The sequence below is a fragment of the Protopterus annectens genome, chromosome 16.part0 (genome assembly GCF_019279795.1).
Source record: "Protopterus annectens isolate FY-2018-M chromosome 16.part0, PAN1.0, whole genome shotgun sequence".
In the NCBI taxonomy this organism is placed as follows: domain Eukaryota; kingdom Metazoa; phylum Chordata; order Ceratodontiformes; family Protopteridae; genus Protopterus; species Protopterus annectens.
In genome coordinates, this window is record NC_056750.1 from 555,852,322 (window position 1) to 555,871,688 (window position 19,367).

Below are 19,367 nucleotides of genomic sequence, written 5' to 3' on the forward strand. Positions count from 1 at the left end.
CAGAAGAACAGCATTATTAAACAAAAGTATATCCTTTACAGCTATGAGCCTTAAAATAAGAGCACTAACTGGTCGAAAAATTCAACATTACAGTTAACAATTAACTGTTAATAAATACAAATAACAAATGAGGAGGCGTTTGGAACAAAAATTTTTAATGGAAGTGTTTATCTTTAACAATTAACTTAATATCATGCGTACATCAGCATAACAGCTTGATATCCAAGATACTATCGGATCTTAGGGACGGTAAACGTCTGAAGATCACGTTGCCAATTTTCTAAAAAGAAAGCACCAACATTTTAGCAGCTCTTAATCTATGTCCTTTGCTCCCAGTTACTTGTATTTTTTTTCCTTGACTCCTTATGGAAGAAACAGTACCGCCAAGATCTAGTCTCGAAATCCGCCGTTGCAGGTTAAGACCATTTTGCGTATGATGTCAGGACGCCATTCGCAGGAGGGCATTGGATACGGGGGGGAAAATCCTTGCGTTGGCAACAGTGGAGCGTCTTCAGATTGTGTCTTAGTTGCAGTACTGTGTGGAAACTAGGTAAGCATTTCCACAACTATTGCAAGTGTTAGTGAATTGTTTTAAAGAAACCAGAAAGATCTAGAGTAAATGTGTAAGAAATTAATTTTATGGGCTACGGTAAGACAAGTAACTTGTTAATTTAAATAACACTATCCCTAAACCAGGAAATACTATAAAGATAACTGCCAATGAAGCTAGCAGGGACTAAGTTGCTTGTCATGCCTAGTTACCAGCTGAAATAGGAATAGTAAGTTGATAAAAAATGTCAGCATGGGAAACTGTACTAGGAATGAAAAAAATCTTAGCCTGAAAAAAAGGAGGCTGTCCGTTACCAAAATTATCCCATGCCCCCTCCCCAATTTTTGGGTGGAGGAGGGGTGGGCATAGCCTCTTAGCGTTTCTCGGTGTATTTGTCTTTTAGCAGAGTAATGACCCTTCTGTATAAATTGCGTGTTCCTTCGCTAGCTAAAAGTAATTATATCCGGTGGTATGAATTTCTTAACTTTTTGTTACTCTTTAGAAATGTTTAGTTAAACTGAACGTCTTGATTTTCAAAAGCATTTGGAAGTTTTTATTTATGTGTAAAAATAAAATAAGCACGTATTTGGATGGTGAACTTTTTAACATCGTATAGCAGTGTCCCTCACTAAGACTTTGCATAGGACATGCTTGTACATACACCATTCTTTTCAGAATGTGCTCTGTTAAAAAAAAACAAAAAACCCGCATATTTAATGTTGGCTATGAAATCTAAATGCATGTAAAACTAAGTAATTCACCTCCTCCTCACAAGCGCACATAGTACACAGCACCCAACTACTTGATGACGGACATCGGAAGATGTGAACGTTTTCACTTTTGCGTGGGCTTGTCCCTCCAATTTCATAAGAGGAAAGGCAATGAGAGAGAACGTGACTGATGTTTACACTGGGAATGTTATGATAGGTGTGCGTGTGCCCCTTTTGGACATGTTGCAGATCGTAAGTTAACAAGGAACTTGCTTTCATATTCTCCCAGAGCTATTTATTACTAGCCCCTTGCATGCTAGAATATCATCTTGTTTGAGCCCATCCATTTGATGCTGAAATCTGTCTCCAGCTGCATTATTTCTTTTTTTTTTTTTTTTGCAATATAATTTTTATTACAATTTCCATTAAACAATACAGATACAAGAAGAAAAATTGGCTTTCACTTACATTGGTTACATGCCGTCAAATACAGTCAATAGTAAACTTCAAGAAATATGTATTGCATTGCTAGAAGAATAATTACGATTGAACATGAGATCATAAAAGACAGTGCCAGAAATTACACATACTAAATTATCTCATAAAAAAGGATGTACCCATATGTTTAGGCCTATTTTAATTAACTATATACACTCGGCTGTCACTTATAAAAGATGACCTACATAGAGATACTAGGTATTAATATTGCCAGTAAGGTTAGAAGGTATGCTCGTACATGGTTTTTATGTCCCTAGGGAATTGGTTGGAAATTTACAATCCTCGTCTGGTGAAGTTAAAGCGGTTGGTATAACGTATTTAGTAGGAGACTATTTAAATGAGGAAGAGAGAGAAAAAAAAAGAGAAAACGTTATAGATAGATAAGGGCCTAGTTAAGAGCTTCTACAAAGTTATCCCAATATTTCTGGAAATACTTTATTTTCTTTTTACTTATTGTACATAATTTGCTCACAAGAACATATTTAGTAGCAATGGTTTTAAACTCTTTCCAGGATGTTTTTGTTCTATCTGGCCAGTTTAGTGCTATATAGATTTGAGTATAGCGCACAGTGTTGCAATAATATGTTTGGACTCAAAGTTATAAGAACTGAGAAAGATATTCAGAACTGCCATTTCCCATGAAAGGGTGGTTTTCATGTATCCCATTTTCTCAAGTTGTGCTCTCAAAGAACACCACAGTTTGTAGATGTTTTTGCAGGACCAGACTGTATGTAAAGTATCGGCTGTTGAATTAGGACAAGTGGGGCAGAGGAGTGAGATATTGGGATTAATTTTACTCAGAAATGGAGGAGTATGATGAGCATTATTTATCATAAACTTAGTATAAATTAATTTTTTTTGAAGGGAGTTAGTTTTTGTGTCATTCACCTTAAGCTTTTATTCAAGAGTTATTTCATTGTTTTTTCTCTCCCAATACTATAGAGTATAGAATTTTGTTATGGTGTTTTATTTTTGTTATTAAGCTGTGAGTGTTTGATAGCATTTTAGTCTTTAACGTAAGCTGAGCTGTTAATTGTTGATGAAGTTGAATATCTAATGGCATTACTTTGACCTTATCTGTAAACAGAGTTACTAGGTATAATATTTGTTTGACAATTATGTAATATTTTTTGTTGACTGCCAAAGATGTTATAATAGATTCAAATGGGAGGTCTTTGATTTTAAAAAAAGTCCCAAACTATACAGTTCTTGAGGAAAGGAAATTTGTCTAGGTTTAACATATTGTTGTTTAGTTTGAAGTTGGGATTTAAGTGAATTGGTTGAGCCATAATTAAAGAGTTTTTTAAATTTAGAGATGTCATGAGCTTTTGAAAATATAAAGTATTTTTTTATTAATGTAGGATGAATCTTAAAATCTTTAAGAGTTTTAGTATTAAGGAAAATAATGGCTTTTGGGTTGAGCTTGGATGCAGTTAGGTGTGAATGGTAGATTTATACCCACAGGGGATGCCTAACTTTATTTGAAAGTTCAAAGTTAATTATGTGTATAATACGACTGGCATTTCTTGTATTATAATATGTTTGGAAGTCAGGAAGGCTCATACCTCCTTTTTCTTTGGGGAGGGTTAGTCTGGAATAGCTGATCCTAGTGTTCTTGGGGTACTATATACATTTCCCTAGTGTAATTTCCATTTTCGAGAAGAAACTGTTTGTAATATTCTGGTTGATGGCATAAAAATGGAAAATAATTTTAGGGAGGATGTTCATTTTTATAATAGCTGTCTTAGAAAGTAGGGGGAAGATTTAAGTTTTTCCATTTTCAAAGATCTTCCATGACTTTAGACCACGTTTTATAGAGATTATTTTTAATTAGTTCCTGTTGGGGGTGAGTGAAAGTAATACCCAAATATTTGAGTGAATAGTTTACTTTGATCTTTCTTTCTGGTATGAAAAATTGTGTCCAAGGGGATTTAATGGATAAATTATTGATTTGTTTGGGTTAATGGCATAGTTTGAGATTAGTAAAAACTTGTCAATGGTGCTTAAGATCTTTTCTAGGTCGGTTGAGGGAAATTCAAAGTAAATATTTAAATCATCTGCAAAGGCAGTATATTTCACTAGAACCTTAGAGATGTAGACAGAGTATTGAAATGTTTTTTGATTTAATTTCAAGAGAAGGACTTCAAGATAAAGGTTGAATAAGTAAGGTGAGAGTGGACAACCCTGCCTTGTGCCATTGATTATTTGAATTAGGTTTGAATTCTTTTTATTTATGTTTAGTGTGGTAGTTGCTTTGTTATATAGGGTTCTGACCATATTGATATATTCATCAGGAAAGGCAAAGCACTTCATAATTTTGAAAAGTAAGTGTAAGTTGACCCTATTGAAGGCTTTTTGAGCATCTACTGAGCGTGCATATTTGAGGGATTTGTCATTCATTGTCATGTTGGATATGGCTTCTGTGGTCTGTCTGTTATCCCAAACATGTCTATTTTTCATGAACCCTAATTGATGGCGAGATATAATGTGAGGTAGTATTTTATTTGGTCTATAAGCGAGTATTGATAGAATTTTTATATCTAGATTGATTAAAGCAATTGGATGATAGTCATTTGGGGTGAAATTATTGGCGTTAGGCTTTTGTATAAAAATTGTTTTGGAATTATTTATGCATAAATCAGAAATGCCAAATTTTATTATATAATTGTAAACTTTAAGTAAAAGAGGGGCTAAAAGTTGCTTGAAGAATTTATAAAATTCCACTACATATCCGTCCGGACCTGGGGCTTTTCCTGGTTTCAGTTTACTTATGACTAAGATGATTTCATCAGTGGATATTGGTGCCTTAAGGGAATATCTGTGGGTGTCATTTAATTTTGGGAATTGTAAGTCATTCAAGAAGATATCAGTGAAGATATCTCCAGCAAGTTCTTGAGGTCCTTAGACCTCTTCAAAGACATGAATGATTTCCTTATCAGAGAAGAAAGACCTGCTATTATGGTTAATTTGTTTTATCCTAGTGGGTGGAGGTTTGATATTTATTATCCTGGCCAGTAATCTAGAAGGGGTTTGAGTCCATTCAGCATATTTGTGAGGGAGTCTGAGTTCCATAAGAGAGTACTGTTTTAGATGGACTTCATGTAATTGTTTTTGCAGGGGGATCATCTGTTTTTCTACATCTATGTAATGTCTAATCTAGACTATGATTTATGGTACGCTGAGAAAAATGTATATTTACTAACTGAAGGGTCCTCTCTGAAGGATTCAAATGGGTCACATAGATTAAAATCAACTATTAAATCGCCTAGGAGGGTAGTAAGGCCTGTAGGCTGTTTGTTATCCTTGCATGTCCTGTCCAGTTCAGGTCTGTTAGTTATGTTCCAATGCCCACCTAAAATCAGTAGATGATTTTTGAAATTTTTCTAAAAATGTATAAATTTCATATAAGAAAGAGGATTGGTACATGCAAAGACTGCAAACATTTAGAATTAGAATATATTTATTGCAGAAGAGACTAGAGCATGTTGGGTAACACCACCTTCCATTAGGATCACACCCACTTGCTATTAATGAACCTTTAAAAGAGTTTTTAACAATTATGGCTACTCCTTTAGAAGCCGTGCAGTTCCCTGCAGCTATTATTTGTTTAATCCATTTCTTTCTGGCATCCTTCTCCCATTGTTCTTTTGTCATATGAGTTTCTTGAATAAGAGTTATCTCAGAATTGGATTTGTAGGTTAAGTGCAACACTAAGTTCTTTTTCTTATTATTTTGTAGACTCCTAACATTCCGTGATTCCAGCGATGCCATTAGGGAGTTGTTTTGGTAATCTGGTAATTATTAATAGAGTTAGAGAGGGTGAATAGAGAAGATATGTTTGACTTACAGAGGATTATAAAACCAAGGTACCAATATTTAAGGACATTTTTAGATAGGTCAGATAAACAGTGGAAATGAGAGAAAGTGACAACCCACCCTTTCAGACCTCCCCCGTGTATATCTACCTCCCACTACTGTCTGAAAGAGGTAATGGAATACTATTTACAGTTCTAATTATTATACAAAAAAACTTCTATCGTTCCAAGATCCATTTGACTACAAACACAAAAACTTCCTGCTCTATGTTAACATTGAACTGATTATACAAGAATATAAACATTTACATGTACTAGCTAAATAAGGTGGATAACATAAGCCTCATAGTGTTGGTGGAGATGACATTTTGAGGAGAATTTTAGAGCTGTCATATATAATACTAAAAAATTACTTTTACAATACAAAGTGGGTGACACCTTCTTTTAAAGCATATAGGTTCATAGGTAGGTCCTAGGCTATCTGCCCAAAGGCATTTATAAGCCTAGCCAGAATGTGTTGGCTTTCACCATCCCCTTAGATTAGTTCCCTGTGCCTCTGTCCAGCAGAGCCACTGAAGTGATCCCTGGGGTAAACTTTCTGTTTCCCATCCACTCGTCAAGGTTTCTCTTGAAGAGTGTTCATGAGAAGCTCTGCCTAATGTAGATTGGAATCTTGTTTAAAGCATGGGAAGTCTCTGGGACAGGAATATATCCCTCCAGCACGTCCTATTTATTGTTGTGGTGAGGTTTAGAGCGTGTGGCTTGAGGGAATAAGGTTTTCTTTAGGTGGAGCACGTCCATCAGTTGTGGGTTGGACATGGCCTTGTATGTCAGGCAGAGATCACCTCTGAGTAGGCGGTATGCAACTGACTACAGCTGGAGTTTGTTCAGTTGAGCTCCATAGGGCATCAGTTTGAGGCCAGTGATCCTCTTGGTGAGGTACTTCTGTGGTCTTTCCAGTTGTTATAGGTGTCTTGTAAGGTACATCCCAAATGGGGCGTTGTACTCTGTGATGGGTCTGATGAGTGATTAGTAGAGGGGCACAGTGATCTCTTTTGATCTGGATGCTAACCCTTTTGTGATTAGGTGGGCCACGTAGAAGGATTTTCTAACCACTTTGGCAATGTGATTTATCAAAGGAGAGATTACAATCTACTTGGGTCCCCAGATCCCTTATTATGTCTTCCGTATTAAGGGGACTACCACCTATGTGGTATTTTGTGGGTACTTTGTTTTTTCCAAAGGGGATGACAATGCACTTTTTGGCATTTAGCTTGAGGCCATGATTTTGACACCAGGTATCCGTCTCAGTGAGACCCTTTTGGAGGATGTCTGTGTCAGCCGGAGAGTCAATTATAGCCCCTAGTTTGTAGTCATCTGTGAACTTGGTCAGCCATAGTCCTCCTGTGCTTGCCTGTACCTCTGAGAAGTATATGCTGAACAGGAGTGGTCCTAGGACTGAGCCCTGGGGAACACCACTTGTAACCGGTTTAGAGTCTGACCTAGCTCTCGCAACTCTCACCATGTGGGTTCTGTCCTTGAGCCAGTTGGCAACCCATCTTGTGACGTAGGGGTTTATGTTCAGGCTGGTGAGCTTGTCTATAATACCTGAATGGGGAATGGTGTAGAAGGCCTTTGCGAGGTCTAGGTAGGCTGTGTGTACCACCTTTCCTTCATCTATAGCCTTGGTAACTGTCTCAAAGGAGTCCACCAGGTTTAGGAGGCATGAACTGCCCGTAACAAAGCCGAACTGTTTGGAGGTTCCCAATGTCTCTGTTAATGAGTTCCATGATGATGCGCTCCATAGCCTTGCAGACCAAGCTAGTCAGGCTTATAGGGTGATAGTTCCCGAGGTCTGTTGTGGCTCCACCTTTGTGGAGCGGAATAACCGTTGCTGTGCGCCACTCTATGGGTACGTAGACTGTGAAGAGGTTGAGTTTGAACAGTGTGTTTAGGTGAGGTATTAGTTCGCCTTTGAGCTCATGTAGGATGCAGCCTAGGACACAGTCCTGTCCCGTTGATGCTCTGTTTTTGGCTTTGGAGAGAGCTGTTTTAACCTGAGTGTCTGTAATTTCAGGGGCTCTACATTCTTCTGGTATGGTTATGGGCTCTTTTGGGGGTGAGAGGGGGGTGATGTTTGCACTGAACCTGTTTGCCAGGATGTTGGCGATAGCAGTCGGTTCAGTGTATTTTGTGCCATTCTCCACTAAGTCCGAGCAGATCTGAGCATTGCCACTTAGATTCTTGACATAGCTAAAGAATGCCTTGTGTTATCTTTGGAGTCCTTGGCAATTTTTCTTTCTAAGCTCGCCTTGGATGATTTTATAAGGGATCGTAGTTTCTTGCTGATACTGATCAAGCATGTCTTCCCTTCTTGGGATTTTACTCTTTTTTGTACTAGTTTCCTCCTTCTGTTGTATAGCTTGTTTATGGCAGGAGTGCACCAGACTGGTTTCCTTTTTTTGGAGGAGTGAGTCTTGGTTTTGCTTGGGATAGCATGATCCATGCATTCTTGTAGGTGCCCGTAGAATGCATTAGTAAAGGATTTTCCAGCTTGGACAGCGTTATTCTTTAGCATGGGGGCTTTGAAACTTTCCACCTTGGTCTTAAGTAACATTGTTTGCGTTTGAAAAGTTTTTCACGGTGGTTTCCTTGTTCGGGGTGGGGGCGGAATATGGATATCTAAAGTGATTTGTTTATGGTCAGATCTAACCAGTGAGGGGTTGACCTCCAGTGTGGAACACTGGTCGCCCATGCTGGTGACTACCAGGTCCAGTATGTTATCACCTCTGGTGGGAGTGTTGACCAATTGATCCAGGGCGTTTGAGTTTATAAATTCTAGGAAATGTTGGTCAAGGGAATTAGTACTTGACAAGTTCTCCCAGTTAATGTTTGGGTAATTGAAATCACCCAATATTAGGGTGTTTGGTAGAACCTTTATGTTTCCCAGTGTTTCCAGAAACACGGAATGGGGGTCCTGGGGACATGGTGGGTGATCTGTTGCAAGCTACAATTTGAATTGCAGTTTTGCCCATTGTTAGTTGCACATGGATGATCTCTGAAGCATCGTGCTGTCCCACTAACCTGTTGGTGTGGGTATCCTTGATGAATACGGGTAAGCCCTCACCTTTTGTATTTTGGTCCGGGTTCTGTGGCTGAAATGTATGGTATGGTTTGTAACCTGGTAGTGCTGGGATGCTCTCTGGAGCCTTAAACCAGGTTTCTGTTACTGCACATATATCGATTTACTCCATGCTGAGGAGTGCCTCGAATGCGTGCATTTTGAGGTTTAGACTTCTGGCACTGAGCAGCATTACCCTCAGTTTTTTGTTACTTGTACTATTTACGGTGGTGTGTTTGTCTTTTGAGCCATATAGTAGACAAGTGTACCATTATCGTTCTTAGACAGGCATTTGAACAATTTATTGTATTAATTGCTCGACACTACTATTCGATATTAGTAGATATACTATCTACTGTTCCAGAGTGAATAAAGCCTGTGGATCCTAGTGTAAAGGTTCAGCAAAATACAGTGAAAGATGAACAATACACTGTACACAGATTATCAGGGTATAGGACAGGTTTAAGCAATTTAAGTTTCTAATGGCAGTACTAAAACCATTTTAAGTAAAGAAAGGTTATTATGACATGACCAAGTTATGGTTGTTTGGGAAAAAGAAGAAAAGAAAAGGATCCACGGGTGATTATAAATCTTTCAACAACACTCTTTACACAATGCTTTATAAGCTGTTCAGTTTCCAAATTGTAGTTACATTTGCAACAGACAACACATAAGTGCTATAGTCACAAAGATAGAAAACATGATAACTCATTATTACATCAGCTACATGTATCTATATATATAAAATTTATAGATACATATGCATGTGTGTGTGTGTGTGTGTGTGTGTATATATATATATATATATATATATATATATATATATTTATAGGTACGCATACATATTTATATAAATATATGTCTATACAGCTGCATTATTTCTATTAAAAAGCTACCTCTGTGCATTACTTCAAGATGTCATTGGGTTTCCATCTTTGCAAAGTTTGCATTTTGTGCTAGAACTTAATTCATTCTGATGGCTGTTGTTGATTTGCATCAGCTGTTTCTTCCTGATTTCTTTGAAGGAGTACAGAAGAAAAGTCTCCAGACCATCATGTGCACATATGGAGAAAAGTACCTATGAAGTTTACTTTTTTACACAATATTTTTTTAATGCAAACAAATATCAAGTTTCTGTTTGGGGTAGCATTACCTCCTGATAGTCATTCCTGTACATCAGTTGCTCTTTTGTCAGTTCCTTTTCATGCTGTTTTTTTTTTTTTTTTAATAATTCTGATCACTCTTATGTTAATTCCACGGTGATTATTTACCGCCTTTGCCTCATCAAGGAATCCGTTTATATTTTATAAGAATATCAAACCATGCATTGTAGTCACCCTGCAGAAAGAAAAGTACAGTTTTGTACCTACCATAAATGTAGATGTTCGAGGATCTCCATTGCTGCAGTCCTTACATATGGGTACTCCGCTGTCCACAATCGGCCCGAATACCAAAGGGCTAGAACCGGCGTCGGTCATCGGCGCCCGAGACTGACGTCAGTACGTGCCAGTACAAATGCGCATGACCGGCGCCATAACCTCAGTCTTTCTTGCCTCAGACGTCAGAATGCAAAAAACACCACCCAAACCCCAACCTAAAAAGAAAAGGGGGGAAGGAGGGAGGGAAAATTGGACTGCAGCAATGGAGATCCTCGAACATCTACATTTATGGTAGGTACAAAACTGTACTATGTTCTTCATCTCCCATTGCTGCAGTCCTTACATATGGGTAGAATCCCAGAGCAACGGAAAAAAGGGAGGCTGGCTAACTAAATAGCAGTAGGAGCTGCTAACATGCCCTGTAAGATTGCAGTGGCAAACCCAGCCCTAGACCTAGAATAAAGAGGTAAATGATAATGCTTTGTAAAGGTATGTACAGAACTCCAAGTAGCTGCCTCTAGAATGTCTTTAGTAGCTACCCCTCTCAAAAAAGCAGTAGAGGTGGCCGTAGCCCTAGTAGAATGAGGCCTGATCCCAACTGGAACCTCCTTTCCATGATGAGAGTAACAAAAAGTAATACAATGGCCAATCCACTTGGAAATAGTTTGTTTCGAGACAGCTTTCCCTCGTGAAGTCAAAGCAAACGAAACAAATAATTGTTGAGATCTTCTGAACTCTTTGGTTCTGAACAAATAATACCTTAACTGCCTATGTACATCCAAAGAATGCAAAACTTTTTCCCCTTCATTTTGGGGGTCAGCATAAAAAGTAGGCAAATGTATAGATTGGTGCAATGCCACATTAGAAATCACTTTAGGCAGAAAAGTAGGATTAGTACGTAAGGAAACTCTGTCCTTGTGAAAAATCAGAAAAGGTTCCACTGCCATGAGGGCCTGTAATTCAGATACCCTTCTAGCAGAAGTAGCAGCCAATAAAAAAGCAGTCTTCCACGACAACAACTTCAATTCAGCTGTAGCTGCAGGTTCAAAAGGAGGCAGAGTCAGCTTTTCCAAAACAAAATTAAGATCCCAGGTAGGAGTAGGAGCCCTCCATGGGGGTCTTATATTCTTTGCCCCTCTAAGAAACTGTTTAACCAATGGATGTGAAAATAAAGGAGGGTCACAATCATAGTGAGCAGAAATAGCTGCAGCATGCACTTTTACAGAAGAGAAGGACAAACCCTTGTCCAATAAAATAGTCAAATATTGCAATGTACAACTCAAATTAGGCAATTTGACATCAAAGCCTTTAGCTGAACTCCAAAGAAAAAATCTCTTCCATTTATCAGCATAAACTTTTCGAGTACTAGGACGCCTGGCTTCCAAAATAATATCCAAAACTTGTTCAGGGAGCTGAAGGCCCTCCTTCTCTAAAACAGAATGCGCCAGGCTGTCAGGTGTAGGGATTGCACCCTGACATTGAGAAAATGATTGTTTTCCTGAGACAATAAGTGAGGAATCTGTGGTAATGGCCAAGGTGTTCCATGAATTAAGCTCCTCAACAGAGGGTACCAATGCTGACGAGGCCAATCCGGTGCTATAAGGATCATGCAAGGTTTGTCCCTCCTGACTTTCAACAGCACCTTTGAAAGAAGAGGCAAAGGAGGAAAAGCATACACGTGAAGGTTGCTCCAACTGAAGGATAGTGCATCTATTTTCCAGGCTTTTGGATGAAACAGCCTTGTGCAAAACAGTGGCAGTTGGAAATTCAGAGGAGAAGCGAACAGATCTATGTCTGGAGTTCCCCAAGCCCTGGTCAACTGAAGAAATACCTGAGGGTCCAATTTCCATTCGTGAGGATCCACAATCTGTCTGCTCAGAACATCTGCTAACGAATTTTGTGCTCCTGGCAGAAACTGTGCTCGAAGAGTGATGTGCAGATTCAAAGCAGTTTCCCATAACAGCATTGCTTGTCTGCAAAGAGGGTAAGAATGAGTTCCCCCCCTGCTTGTTGATATACCACATGACAGTTGTGTTGTCTGTTCGAATCAACACCAGTCCTGGTTGAAGTAGGCTCTTGAATCCTTCCAAAGCAAATGGAACTGCCAGCATCTCTTTCATGTTGATATGCAAGTGAAGTAGCTCTGGGGGCCAAAGGTCTTGAATCCATTTTCCTCTGAAATGAGCTCCCCAGGCTGACTCCGAGGCGTCTGTCGTCAATATCTGACTTGCCTCTGGTTGGGTCACAGAGAGCCCCTTGTTTAGGTGACATTCCTGAGCCCACCACAGAAATTCTTTCTGAATGCAAGGTAGAATCCGAATGACAGTGTCCAAATCGTGGCTGTGTTGAGTCCAAACGCTTTTGAGATACCATTGTAGCTTCCTCATATGCAGTTTGGCATTGGGAAGTACTAGAATGCAAGATGCCATGAACCCCAAGACTTGAAGGACTGTCCTTGCAGTCAGCCTGGACATTACTGATAGCTGTTGGAAGTATAGGTGAAGATTTCTTTGTTTGTCCGGGGTAAGAAATGCCATCTGAGCAGCTGTATTCAGTCTTACACCCAGAAAACACATCTCTTGTGAGGGTACTAGACTGGACTTTATTTCGTTCACAGAATACCCTAGGCAACTTAAAACTGTCATTACATACTGCAGATGTTGAAGAAGTTCGTGCTTGCCTTGAGCCAGAATCAAACAGTCGTCCAGATAAGGATAAATTTGAATTCCTGTTAGTCTGAGAAAAGCTATTACTGGAGCCAGGACTTTTGTGAATACCCTGGGCGCAGTAGACAAGCCAAAGGGCAATGCAGAGAACTGATAATGCAAATTCCCATTCCGAAATCTCAGGAATTTTCTGCAACTGGGCCTGATAGGAATGTGAAGATAGGCCTCTTTGAGATCCAGAGTCACCATCCAGTGATCTTTGCCCAGCATAGGTAACAGCTGTTGCAGTGTTAACATCTTGAATTTTGGAACTTCCAGAAAGGTGTTTAGAATGGACAAATCCAGAATTGGCCTCCAAGTATTTCCTTTCTTTGGCACTAAGAAAAGACGGGAATAAAACCCTGTGCCTCTTTCTGTAGAAGGTACTTCCTGTATTGCTCCCAACAGAAGCAGAGAAGAAATTTGTGCCTGTGCTTCCAGTCTTTGCTGATGAGGCACATCCGGCATACCTTTGAAAGGAGGGAATGTGTGAAAATAAAATTTGTAGCCTCGATTTATTATGTCCAATACCCATTTGTCTTGGGTAACCAAATGCCAATTCCTTTTGAAAAGTCCCAGTTTTCCTCCTAGAGGAGCTGCCAGCAAGGCAGAATCCGGCAGCTGAAGACAAAGGTCATTGGGTCTGTTTCTGAAAGGACTGACCCCTGCCCTCCCCAGCAGAAGGGGTAGAAGAACTCAAAGACCTAGAAGTAACAGGGCCCTGAGAGGAAGCCCTACCTCTACCTCTACCTCGCCTCGACCTGCCCCTAGGTTGATAATCTGAAGAGGGGAAAGACCATCCCTTAGCAGGCCAATTCCTACTGAACTTAGGGGGCTGAACCTGTAAAAAGTCCTTAACTGTCTGCATAGACTTAGCTTTTTCCTCCATTTTTTTCAAAACTGATTCTACTGGAGGGCCAAAAAGAACATCAGATTGCAGAGGAGCATCCATAATTCGAGCCTTAACATGCTCCGACAAGGTCTGATCTTTAAGCCAGGCATGCCTGCGAACAACTGAATTAGTAGCAGCCACCCTGGAAGAAGCCTGTAAAGCATCAAAACCACACTGCAAAGAATGCTTACCAACTTGGTCTGAAGCATGCACTAAATCCTGAAGCTCCTTACATTCAATACCTTCAGCTAAAGCATCTACTTTACCATTCAATTGGCTCAGCAAATAATTTTGATACCTGAGCATATGAAACTGACAATTTAAAGCTCTCATAGCCAAAGTAGAAGAGGTATACAGTTTTTTACCCCACCTATCCAGGGCCCTAGCATCCTTGTCCAGAGGAACTGGATTCCTAACCACAGAAACCCTAACACCTTTGGGGCCTTGAGTAATAGTTTCTGGATCAGCCCTAGGACTCTTATATAAGTACTTGTGAGCTTCCGGAACCCTGTAGTATCTATCTGGTTTAACCGGGGCAGGAGGCAGAGAATCTGGGTTAAGGGCAGCCTCAGAAAATACATCCTGAACAACATCCAGTACAGGGGGAATAGCCAAGGGCCTATGCTGAGGCAAAAACAAGAATTCTCTTAGCCTTTTTCGAGAATCAGAATAATCCTGGCCCTCCCATTTGAAATGTTCCCTCATGGAATGCAAAGTCTCAGAGAAAGAAAAATCTTCTGGAGGGGACGCAGAGGGAGTAGTGTCCTCAGCCTCCGAATCAGAATAGGGAGGGAAATCCTGAAGTTCTTCTACAGAGGAATCTGACTCATTGGAAGACTGAACCAAACCCTCCAACTCTGTCTCTACCCTGGGCCTCTTCGCAGGGGGGGGGGCATAGAACCCCTAATTAAAGTAATCAAATCTTCAGCCATCTTTAACATGTGCTTCCTAGGAGCTGGACCCTGGGGACTAGCACCAGCAGGGGCAGACTTAGACTTAGAATGGGCTTTGCTTTGAGAAGGAGGAGGCCTAACTACCCTATGAGGGGAGGGAACCACTGACATCAGAGAAGCACCCTCAGCCTGGCCTAACACAGGAGAAGCCACTTCCTGTAGTAACAAAGGCTCCCCTTGAGACTCAGGTAAACTTTCAGAAGGAGCCGCTGAAGTAGTCAGTGGTTCTCCAGAACCGGCGTCCGGAGTGGACGACTCATCCTGTTTGGACCGCAAAGACTTCTCTTTGCGTTTTTTAGAAGAACCAGGCTTCGGCGAATCCGATGGCATGTTGTAATTACAACGTTTACCAAACACCAGCCTAGCACAGTCCAACCGACGTTTAATAGTACGCTTGTTAAAAGTAGCACAAAAGCGACACCCAACAACGTCGTGCTCAGGCCCCAAACAAGGAATACAGAGTGAATGGTAATCCCTATGAGGAATCTGTTTCCCACAAGAAATACAGTTATTAACTTTTTCTGACATCCGTCAATACTGAGGCAAGAAAAAGACAAAAGTGTCCCCAACGGGGTACTTAGCCCAACTTGGTCTCCGGTCTGAAACTCGAAAACTGACAATTCCAGAACGCCGAACGGCACTTGCAAATGCTGCTTCTGCTTAGGACCATGCGGCAAGAAAGACTGAGGTTATGGCGTCGGTCATGTGCATTTGTACTGGCACGTACTGACGTCAGTCTCGGGCGCCGATGACCGACGCCGGTTCTAGCCCTTTGGTATTCGGGCCGATTGTGGACAGCGGAGTACCCATATGTAAGGACTGCAGCAATGGGAGACGAAGAACATCCTGTATTTCATGAGTGATCAGTTAAATTGGATAACTTTGCATTGTAAACATAATAAGAAAATAATGTTTGATACTTCATATGTGATTAATATGTGAAAAATAACATAATTGGTAATGAAGTTAGTGTAGTCCTAATGAATATTTTTTGTATTGTAGGAAGATCTCTAAAAAGAGAGAATTGCTTGTCATAAATGCATGTACAACTGGTGTCACCAATTTAAGTTCAAGCAAAGAATGTTTTTTAGAAGCTTATGATGGAAAAGATGGGGAGTTGCACTGCTGAAAAGCTGATTCCACGTTTAAGTGCAAACATATCGTAGATGTCATGGGTGAATAGTTACATATAGGTTAAATGAGGCATTCTGCCAAAAGGCAGAGGTATTGTACAGAACATATGGAAAATGACAATGGTTGAAGATTCAGTACATCTTGGCACATATACAGCTAATTGTGTGTTTTGGGGGTTGAGGCAGATGACTCAAAAACTTAGTATGCAGGGAGGATTTGTGTAATTGTTTTGTTGTGCTGTATAGAAAAGCTCAACTGACCAAGCCTGTTCCATCAGGTGGATTGTTCTATAGAAATTGTTAACTTGAGTTTATGTAACCTTGAAGAGAATTAAATTAGTTAAGGGGGTGATCCTTCATGGGAAGTATGGGGTTTGTGCAGTACTGCTTCATCCCAAATATTTTTTGAAGCCATTCAGTGAAATCAACAATGCCTTTCACTGTACCAAGAATGAGTAGCATAAGTATCATTTGATGTAGTGGTCTTTCTTCAAATAAAACTTTTATTGATTTTAACAAACAATTGTAGGTTAGCAATGTACAGTAATATAGAAGAGAGCAAAAACACTACTCATTATATACAATGTATACAATTGTGCTGCTTAAGAACAGTGAAAAAGAAGAAAGAAGAAAAAACAAAACAAAAGAAATGCTGTGAATACACCATGAAAATCTATATGGGAGATGATAGTTATAAGGACTGCACACACTATATCACCCTTTGGCCAATATTTGAGGTACAAGTATAGAGAGAAATAGTCTTAATCTTAATCTTGAGCTACCTTAAAGTCGAGGTAGGGGTAAAGGGGAGAGGTAAAGAAATTAAATAAGCGTATAAATGAGTGGAAGTAGGCATTATTGAAGTAATTTAATTTGTAGTTGTTAACTAACAATGAAGAGCTCAAATATACTATTCCGAAATTTCTGGTAGTATGTCTATTTGTGGGGGTTAGTTATTAGAAGTTTATGTGAGGTAATGTATTTAACAGTCAAGTCCCTAAAGCCTTTCCAGGACATCTTAGAGCATTCTATCCTATGTTTGGTAATGTAGAATTTGACTAATAGACAAAACGTAATTAAGATATGCAATTTTAATTTAGACATTTTAAGGCTGGTAACATGTAGCAATGACATTTCCCAGGAAAGGTTTGATTTATGGTATCCCATCTTGTCAAGTCTCACTTTGAGAGAACATGAGATACTGTGGGAATATTTACAAAACCATAGAATGTGAATGATGTATGTGTGGGGATAGAAACAGCAGGGACAAGAAGTGGCCACATTTGAGTTAAATTTGTTCAAGTGCACTGGAGTGAAGTATAAGTTGTTGGTAACCATAAACTGTGTATAGGTAAGCTTTTTGAATAGGGAAAACAAAAGTGAGGATTTAATAGCTGTTAGTGATGTAGTGGTATTTCTAGCTGTGTAAACACCTCAAAATCACTCTGACTGCTGCTTATAGAATTTGTTTTTATATTTTCTGCAAAATGACTGCCAATGGGTGTCAACACATCAGTGTGATCTTGTCTTTCTTTAAGCCTTTCTCTTTCCCATAACCCATTACAAGTCTGCTTTGCATGAGTCATGCTAGATTTAAGGACGTAGTGATGTATTCCCATGCCATTAACATATAATGGGTTAGTGTCAGTCACTGCCATCTTGTATACCTTCTGAACAGGACTGTTGCTTTAATTTCTTGAATGGCACTCATTTGTTTATATCTCAGGGCTTGTTTTACAGAATACTAAGGAGTTGTGGAGCTACAACCAGAAAAAAAGTAGATAGGTTGCAGGCCTTTGTTCAAAGAAGCTTTTTGTAGTCCAAGATGAATTGACAGGCCCCTCCCCTCACACTTTGGTAAATGTCTTGCTACTTTATAGGAATTACAAGAAAAAATATTTTCTGACTTTTCTGTAAATGTCACCGACATCTTTACGCTACATTTAAGTCATCTTAAAGTGTAAAGCAGTATAAACAACAAATATTTAAAGTTTAAGCCTGGCATTTCAATACTGCAGCCATGGTAGTACAGCGGTTAGCGTTGTCTCCTCAAAGCAGGAAGCTCTCTGGTTCGATCCTTGGCTGGGGTGCTTTCTGTGCAGAGTCTTCATGTCCTCCCTGTGGTCGCGTGGGTTTCCTCTGCATGCTCCGGTTTCCTCCCACATCCCAAAGACATGCTATCGGTTGATCGGACACTATGAATTGGCCCTAGGAGTGTGTGTGCCTTCTGTGGAAGGTTGGTTGCCGGGCTGGCAACTCGACACCATAAAACTCCACTGCCAATCCTGAGCAGAGAGGTGATTTGTTGTGGCAACCCCTAACCAGGAAAAGCCGAAAGAAGAAGATGATTTCAGTACTGTGATACTGCTTATGTAAGTTTGTCAAAAGAGGTGACAACTGCCTTTGAACCACTGACTAATCTGTTTGCTCTGTTCTGCTATGAATAACATGGCTACAGTGGAAGCAGTTGTGAATCAGTGTAAGTTATTTTCCTCTCTGCAAAAAAGACAATGGAAAACAAACACCTATATTACCCATATAAGATTGTCAGCAATGCCTAATTACAGATTTCTGTGTCTGTGGTATGTCATGCAGGCATTTACAAATTCCTCTGCAAATTATGTGAGAAGTTGTTGTTGTGTCTTTCTGCTTTTCCCAGTTAGGGGTCGCCACAGCGGAACTCCGGTCCGCTAATGATTGGCTGTTGATTTTTACGTGCTGAGTTGCCGGCCCTAACGCACAACCTTTAACGAAGGTACGCCCATTCACGCATGTCTCCACAGAAGACGCTCGAGAGAAGTTAAACTTCACTAAAAAAATTAAAAAGTTTGGGGTCTTTCCTTCATTGAATTTCAAGACAAGGATATGAAAGTTTTATAAAATACAAGCAGGTTTCTGGTGCTTGAACAGTACTGGAATCATGTTGTAGGGAGAAGAGCAACCTAGGAGTTTAACTGTAGGAGAAGGTGGAGGTTCCCTTTAACTTTGGAACCTGTATCAAAACACTCTCACAACAAAATGTTTGCTTTCTGGATATAAATTAGATTTTTTTTTCACCTGGTCCAAATTTCCTTGTTATCTCTATGGATCTTTCATCAATTCAGGCTGTGAAGTTTGGAGAGCTTCTTGGGGTTATCTTGTATATTGAGCTCAAGTTTGGTGTCCATACAAAGTCCGTCTTTACAAAAACTTCTTGCTTGGTGTTGGTATACTTTTCTTTACACAGACTAAGTCCCAGTTACCTGAAGGCAATTATAGTATCTTACTGGCCTCACCAGGCATTGCACTTTTCTGTCCAGGGTTTGCTGGTGGTTTTGCAGCTATGTTTGCATATTGGGGTCTGCATCTTTGTAGCCTACTTCTAAGGTAGCTGTGAAATTGTTTTACACTGGCCTGCTTCCACAGATCTTTAATGTGTGTTTTATTTAAGCTGACTTTTGATGAGAGCAGGTCTGATTAGTCTGGATTGTTTTTTTAGTACCTCATTTTATTTTATCTACCCAACTTTTTTCTGTTTATTAGCATCTACCTTCATTTTTAGTGATACAGGTACCATCTGTACTTTGTCTCATTTATTTTGATTTTTTTTTTACCTATTTTAATTGTCAGCT

General features: G+C 39.7%; 1 protein-coding gene across 1 annotated transcript in view; it reads left to right on the forward strand.

The window, feature by feature from the left end:
- Nucleotides 1-286: 286 nt before the first annotated feature.
- The window catches only part of NCS1 (neuronal calcium sensor 1), a 1,842,585-nt gene continuing 1,823,504 nt past the window's right edge, over nucleotides 287-19,367 (forward strand). The window contains exon 1 of the mRNA XM_044058472.1: nucleotides 287-550. The gene's annotated coding sequence lies outside the window, so the exon portion shown is untranslated. The remainder of the gene's footprint in view (nucleotides 551-19,367) is intronic.